This window comes from Brassica napus, chromosome C3, assembly GCF_020379485.1.
Source record: "Brassica napus cultivar Da-Ae chromosome C3, Da-Ae, whole genome shotgun sequence".
Taxonomy (NCBI): Eukaryota; Viridiplantae; Streptophyta; class Magnoliopsida; order Brassicales; family Brassicaceae; genus Brassica; species Brassica napus.
Window position 1 is genome coordinate 44,711,309 of NC_063446.1, and position 8,223 is coordinate 44,719,531.

General features: G+C 36.3%; 1 pseudogene; it reads left to right on the forward strand.

Annotated features, from left to right (window-relative positions):
* The first annotated feature begins 1,624 nt into the window (after positions 1–1,624).
* Positions 1,625–5,637, forward strand: LOC125583946 (annotated as a pseudogene).
* The last annotated feature ends 2,586 nt before the right edge of the window (positions 5,638–8,223 follow it).

Below are 8,223 nucleotides of genomic sequence, written 5' to 3' on the forward strand. Positions count from 1 at the left end.
GAGGTTTCGGATTTTAGGGATTTAAACATAATACTCGTTAATTCCACGTAGGCAGAAATCGTCGTAAACACCACGTAAAAGGATTTAAACAAAATACTCGTTAATTCCACGTAAGCAGAAATCGTCGTAAAGACCACGTTGGATGAAATCGTCGTAAATGCCACGTAAAAGGATTAAAACATAACACTCGTTAATTCCACGTAAGAAGAAATTGTCGTAAATACCTCGTAGTGTAAAAACTAGAAAAAAAGGAGAAAAGGATAAAAATACCAGATTAACATGTGGCAAGACTTCCAGCAATTATAATACGTAAGTCTCGCCCACATGAATTCTAATATCTTATCCTTTCCTTATTTTTTTCAAATATTTATAATTTGAATAGGATTTTACTGAGGAATGTGATTTCAGATAGGGTGTGATTTGGGAGTTTGTGTGTTGTTTGAGAATGAGAGTTGTGGGTATATTTATAGGAAAGCAAGGCTCGTTAATTCCACGTAAGCAAAATCGTCGCTAATACCTTGTATATAAAAACACGGGCCTTTGCGATTCCTCGTAATTTCCTCGTATTGAAAAACACGGGCCTTTGTAACTGCTCGCTATTTCGTCGTAAACTTACGACGAATTTGCGACGATATGTAATCTTATATATACCCCCGAGCGCTCACTCTTTCTTTCCTCTCTACTTCCTCTCCACCTCCTCTCTATTTCGTAGCAATGGTAAGTCTCTCTAATTCCTCTCTAATTTGGTTAGTTTAGGATAGATTAGGTGGTTAGTATAGGGAATTTAGATAGGTTTACGGATTTTAGATAGGTTTACGAGTTGGCCGCGACAAAATCTCGTATGGGTGGAGTCGAGGGCTTCTTGGACGTTATAGCGGCCACAAATCCGGAATGGGAGTCCATGTTGAGGAACATGCGACAACAACATCCCATTCGAGGCGAGTCATCCGACGTACATAACGAGGCGGATGTTACGAGGAGGAATGATGAATTCTACCAGGCGATGAACGACCCTTAGGTTTTTTTTTCCGGTTGTTGTATTATAAATTCAAAACATATTTATATATAAAATATTTTCATATTGATTTATTTTTATTTTAAATTTTAATTTTATTAATAAATTAAAGAATTTTAATTATTTTTAATTATATTTTTAAATTCTGTAAAATAATAAAAACGAAGTAAATTCGTAGCTAAGGTACGACCTATTTACGTGGAAACCTTACGAGGAAATGACGAAAAATTGTAAACGAGTATTTTACGAGAAAACATTTACGAGGAAATAACGAGGAAAGCTAAACGAGTATTTTACGAGAAAACATTTACGAGGAAATAACGAGGAAAGATAAACGAGTAGTTTACGAGGAAACACTTTCAAGGTATTTACGTGTAGTTTACGAGGAACTTGTTTCGAGGTATTTACGAGGAAATATAGCGACCTCCTTACGTGGAATGTTGACGTGGTCTTTACGACGAAATGATCTACTTCGTCTTTACGACGAAATATATTCCTCGCTACGTTACGACGAATTAGCGAGGAAATATGTGTTACGACAGATGAGTAACGAGCAAACGTGGTTCCTCGCTAATTCGTCGTAAAGCCTCTTTTACGACGAACTCATGAGGAAAACCGCCGTCGTTAAGATTATGTTTTCTTGTAGTGTCTATTTTAAAATCTATTGGTATTGATTATAATAAAAAGTTACAATTCATTAATGAATCATTCTAAATATTACACATTTTAAATATGTTGGAAGTGAGTTTAACTTCTACAACGAATAATACCGCCTTAGTTTTTCTCTTTATGTTATTATATATGAAAATTCATTTGCGGTGAATTTTAAATAGCAAATTGTTTCTGTTCTCACAAAAGAATTGTTGTTGTTTCTCTACAATTTCCGTTGACTTCTCCCGCGGACTTTATGAGTAAGATTCGTTTTGGTCTCTGTAAAAGATTACTAACTAGAATGTAAAACACCCCCTATAAAACTAGACCATGCTCAACGCACTTCTTATCCATCCTTCGAAACGAAAGAGAAAAAGATTATTATCAAAAACTGTTTATGGTATTCCACACACATAAAGTTAAACTAATATGGAGGATTCGTCTGCTCTTAGCCCAACCTCTCTTCTCACCATTGCCACCTTCTTGTTCATTCTCAATCTCATGATGAAGATCCAAGACTTCTCTTCCTTTTTTCCCTATCCTCTCCATCTCTTCTTCTCTAATGCATACATTCTGTTTGCATCAACAAAAGACATGAAGCTAAATATGATCGAGCTCCCAATCATTAAGAAAGTTTTTGTCCCAAGTTGAGTAGCTAACAACAAGATGTCGAAGAAGTCAAGCTGATGATCGATGACTCGGAAGTCTTATATAAATGTTTGATAGAAGAAGGGGAAGAATACTTACTCGAGAAGAGTGAAATGAAGGGTAAGGAGATAGTAAGAAGACGTTTAGACTGTTTGATGAGAATCAAGATGGGTTTATAGATGAAAATGAGTTGAAACATGTTTTTGTTTGTTAGGATACGACGAGTGTACAAAGATGGAGCGTAGGAAGATGATTAAGGTTTTTGATGAGAATAGAGATGGGAAAATTGATTTTGATGAGTTTGTGAAGCTCATAGACAAGAGTTTTTCTTGAAACAGACCGAAACAAAAATTAATTATATGTTCAAACTAATTGATGACACGTCTCATATACTTTCCTTTTTCTTTTGTCGTCGTCTAATAACGTTATATTTACCCCCCCCCCTCCCCTCCTTTTTTTCATCGAACGGCTATTCTATTTTTCAAAGAACTTGAGGTGGCATGGATAACCATACCGGAATAGAACAACTAATGTAACAAAACTTCCTATTAAAAAATCTAGTAGACTTAGCTAACGAATCAGATATTCCATTTTGTGCTCTTAGGATGTGACAGATCTTGAATTCCGGAAAGCATAGCTGGAGCATCTTTATTGTCTCCAATTCAGTCGCAAAACTTGGCCAAGCTTGAGGCTCCCTTATCATTGCTATTAGATCCTTGCAATCTGTTCCAAATCTCTAACACGAGGAATGTAGAAGCATGCTCTCCATTGCCCACCTCAGTGCCTCCACTTCCGAATGTAGGACAGACTCTCGCCTACTGAAGTTACGCATTCCGGTGAGTTGTATTTGTCCCAGGCTATCCTTCCAAACCCATTCGAAGCCACTAAATTGTGCCATGGAAGTCCATGATCCATCCACCATACATATATTATCCAAGCATATGGCTTGGGCTTCATCATTGTGAATCTCTTGTAGGGTGTTTGGTGCCATCTCATTCGCATTAAACCAAGCCTGACATTCGCTTTCAGCATATCTGATTACTTCCAGAGGATCTATGTCTATTCCCCTAAAAAGTTTATCGTTCCGGGCCTTCCAGATATACCAGATTATCCAAGGATAAGGGTCTCTGCCAAGCTCTGGTTCAGTAATGTTATTCTTCCTCCAAAAGAGACAATCCATGTTAGCATAGATACTAGACAAATAAAAAATGCCACGAGACGATGTTGTTGATGCTAGGGACCACACTTGCAGAGCTGGAGGACATTCATATATGGCATGAGTAGCGGTTTCTTCTGGCTCCCCACATCTTAGACAGTAATTGTCGCATCTCATATTCCAGCGTACTAAATTTCTTGTAACAGCAACTTGTCATGTTATCAATTGCCACATAAGATTGCATATCTTCTGAGGTGCTTTTACTTTCCAAACAAAGGCTTGGAGTTTGGTTATGCTGGCCTCCAGAATCCAACTCATCATCATTTCTCATTAGGTTACGAGCTATCCAATATCTCGATTTAACTGTGTATTGACCATTTTTGGCATAATTCCAGCAGAAAGAATCTCTGTGGTGAGTTGAGCTTATGGCCAAACTTCTAATGAGGGGTATATCCTCTGGAATAACATAGTTCTCTAGTAGTCCAACATCCCACTCCTTTTTTCGCCATTAATGAGATTACTAACTCTCAAATTTGGATGCAGGACATGGCCAATGGATCTAGCCGGCCTAGCTGGGGTAGTAGGAATCCAAGGATCCTCCCACACCCTGACCTCATATCCCGAATGATTTTTTTTGTCTAATGCCCAATAGTAGTAGTTTGCGTGCCTCTGATATACTGAACCAGACATAGGATGGACTACTCACTAAATACAATCGCAATGGCGAACTCATTCTATATTACCTTCCTCTCAATACTCGAGCTACCAACGAATCATGGAACTGGACTAATCGCAAAAGTTGTTTAGCTAATAGTGACAGATTAAAGTTGGGATTAGGAAGATATTTGTGTCATTCAGAACATTCGCCATCTCTCCATGTAAGAGGAATTGATTAACCATATAAGTTAAATCCTCCTTTACAATATCCCAAAATTTCTGATAAAAGAGAGCTGTCATCCCATCTGGCTCAGGAGCCTTATCCGGGTGCATAGCGAAGAGTGCTAATTTGACTCCCCATTCAGTAACTGGAGCGGTGAGATCATCATTAATTGATCCAGTGATAGTTGTGGATTCCTCCGAAAGCGCTTCTTCTATATCCTCTGGATTAGAGGACTCAAAGATTTGCCTAAAATAGCTAGTAGCAATGGCTATTAATCCTTCCTCATCCTCCACAACATTCCCATTTTCATCTAAAAGCTGGGTAATCTTGTTCCTCGCTCTCCTTTGCTTTGTCAATGCATGAAAAATTTGTGTGTTTCTGTCGCCATCTCGTAGCCAGAACACCCTGCTTTTTTTGTTTCCAGAACATCTCTTCTGCCTTGAGAGCATCAGATAGTTCCTTCAATGCTTCAGCTATTTCCTTAGTTGTAGCATCATCATTCGAATAAAAGCACTCCACCTTCTCCTTTAATTCATCCACTTGCTTTGCCGAATTCAAACTGTGTTGTCTCCTCCCCTCTCCCACCGCTTTCTGGCAGCTCGAAATATGCTCCATAATACTTGCATCTGAAGGGAGATCTGAGGATTTGCATCCATCAAGAATCACTTGTCTTAATTCCTCATTGTCCAGCCACCTCTTCTCAAATTTAAATTTCTTTGACCTCCTTATTGGCTTCGTAAGAATATCCGCAAGGATCAGACGATGATCCGATCCCCATAACCTCATATATTTAACAGCCGAGTGAGGGAATTTCTCGTGCCAGTCCTCATTTCCAACAGCTCTATCAAGGCAGCATCTAACAGTAGCTCCTCGTGCTCTCTTACCCACCCATGATAACATATTCCCAGTAAAAGGAAATTCCAACATACCACAATCGCTTAGCATCAGCCTAAAAGGTAAGAACGAGCTATTGGGTTGTTGCCTTCCTCCAAAATTCTCATTATGATCAGTTATCTCATTAAAATTTCCTATCACGAACCAGGGTCCATTTCTTGTTGTAGAGAAACGCGTAAGACGTTCCCAGACCTGTTCTCTTTGTTCTAGTACATGGTCTCTGTAAACAAACGTCATAAAGACTTTTACTCCATCAATGACTGCCTCAATGTCAATCATTATGTTATTCGAAAATAAAACATTAACTTGAAATTCATCCATAAAAAACAAAGCTAAAACTCCGCTGAGACCAAGTGGCTCAACGGTAAACAAACGATCAAATCCTAAGTCGGCCTGAATGTTCTGCAACAGCAGCTTCATGTTCTTCGTTTCAGAAAGGAACACAAGTCCTAGGTGATGCTTCTGACACATCTTCGTAAGGCGTCGAACTGTGAGGTTGTTCCCTATCCATCGACAGTTCCAACTGATTGTCTTCATGGATGATGTTTCCATGGGTATTTGGGACCCATCAAACCACCAGCCTTGTTTGATCTTCCTTTCTTTGAGCTATGAAGACGCTGTCTTGACTTATTAGAGTCTTTTGGCATAGGAGACATGGATGAAACTCGTGGGAATCCCCAACGAAGGAACTCCGCTTTTTTATTCTCAATGCCCAATGGAACACTCGCGCGTTTTCTCGCATCGGCCGGTCTGTTTCCTTTCTTGAGCTCCTGTGTAGATGAAGATATAGCCAATGAATGAGGTTGCACATTTTCCATTGCCAGCACCTCCTCTCCTAATAAATCATCCTCCTGCACATCGCACTCCATCATGTCATCATCATTCTGCTCCACAATCTCCATATCATCCAAAGCATCAATTATTTACCCATTTCTTTTGATGTACACTTCATAAAAAGTTATAATTACGAATACACAACATGCAGTAACGGGTAAAAAGAAAAACATGCAGTAACGTAAATTAAATTGGAAGAATAAATAGTGGAATTTATATTCGTTATTATTATGAATATTATGTGATGTCCATATGGAAAGTTTTAGATTTACTCGATTGTTAAGTCTACTTGTTTTCCAAGTTATGTGATGTCTATAAAGGACTCATTGTTTATGGAATAATACACACCAATTCTTCTCTTCTTTTCTCTACTTACAACACGTTATCAGCACAAAACCCTAGTCGTTTCAAAACCCCAGTAGACATCGTCTCCACCCAGACCATTGCTTTATTTTCTATCGATCTAAGTATCACTTGTGCTTTAACCAAATCATAATTTGTCTATGGTCTTATTGATTCAATACATATACGTGACATATGTATGTTTACTTTAGATGTGATTTAATATGTTTGAATATTAAATCGAGTCACGCTTTGCTGAACGTATCAATATTTTTCAACAATATTTAGATGTCATAATTGTTTCATAACCGGCCGGGTAATTAATTCATGGCATGCGTAGTGCATGTTGGCTTTGGGACAGTTTTGTAACCTTGCAAGTCGATGTTTAATTTACTTAATGCTTTATTGATTCATAATTGTAGAACTGCGGTAGATTGATTTCGTTTAATTTGGTTATCCATATTATCATCTTTACTACTATGCTTTAGTACTGATCTAAAAATTTATTCATATTTTGTTGACATATTGTTTCACTAGCTCTTTTTAATACTCAACCATATTGATATATAGCTTGAACATAAAAGAGATGAATTGTTGAATAAACTTGTTTGTCATTAATCTGATTACGTATAGTAATTAGTCATCCGTTTGATTGCTTGATGAGATGACACTTGTTTTCTTCTATGAGTTGAGGATTATTAAAACACTTGGTCGTTTTCACTTTGAAATTACTAGAGTTTATATGAATGAATATTTGTGAGACTGGATTTACTTGTATTAATAAAAGCATGTTTACATTTTAGAGTTAGACTAAACTCATGAAATTCATAAAGCTTATGCATTAAAAAGAAAGTATGATATTGTCCTTCAATAAAGTTTTGGTAGATACTATTCTTTATGCTTGATTTAGTTACCAGAGGTTAAAATGTAGCTTACATATATATTTCGTTAACTAATTATCAAACCGGCTTGTGGTATTATGTATTGTAACCGTGTAATATAATTTGGTTTATACTATGGTTTACTTTTGGTGCTATGCTATGTCATAATTATCACTTTAAGCATACCCATATTTTACCTATTTTTGGTTTTTATGTTTTACTAACATAATAGCCATATTTTGTATGAGCAAATTTGAAGTATTTCAGGATTATATATTTTCTACTAAGGAGAAGATATTATATGAAAACATAATCAGCTGAAAACATCTTGTTAGATATCCAGTTCTCCACTCCATTCCCTTCTTATCGAGATAAGTATTATTTTGTCATGCTTTATATATAAGGTTAATAAAATTTTGATAGGTAAAATAATTAACTTGAAAGTTGATACATGTGATATCAATTTTGTTTACTGATTGGATAAAAACCATGTTAAATAGCATGAGAATAGAAAACTAACACATATAATAATTATTCTACGAGTGTTATTTATTTCCTAATATAATAAAATATTTATGATGACAGTTGATACATATTTCTAAATAGTTTTATTTTTATATTTCATTACGATTGGTGTACATGTGAGAGTTTTAAATTTAAGGCTTGACCTAATATCCATAAATCTAGGAAAATAATCTAAAGAAAGGTATTATCACCTGAAGTGATGACCTAAAGCTCATTATATATTTTGCATCTAAAGATTATAAGGCCTGAAGTCTTTAAATAAAGCCAACTATGTTGGATATTAAATTTAAAAGCAATATTCCTCAAATAAATTTTTATTAATGCATATATATTGAAAAATATTATTTTTCACACAAGTAATATTGTCCAGCAGACACATGATTGAGAAAAGAGATTA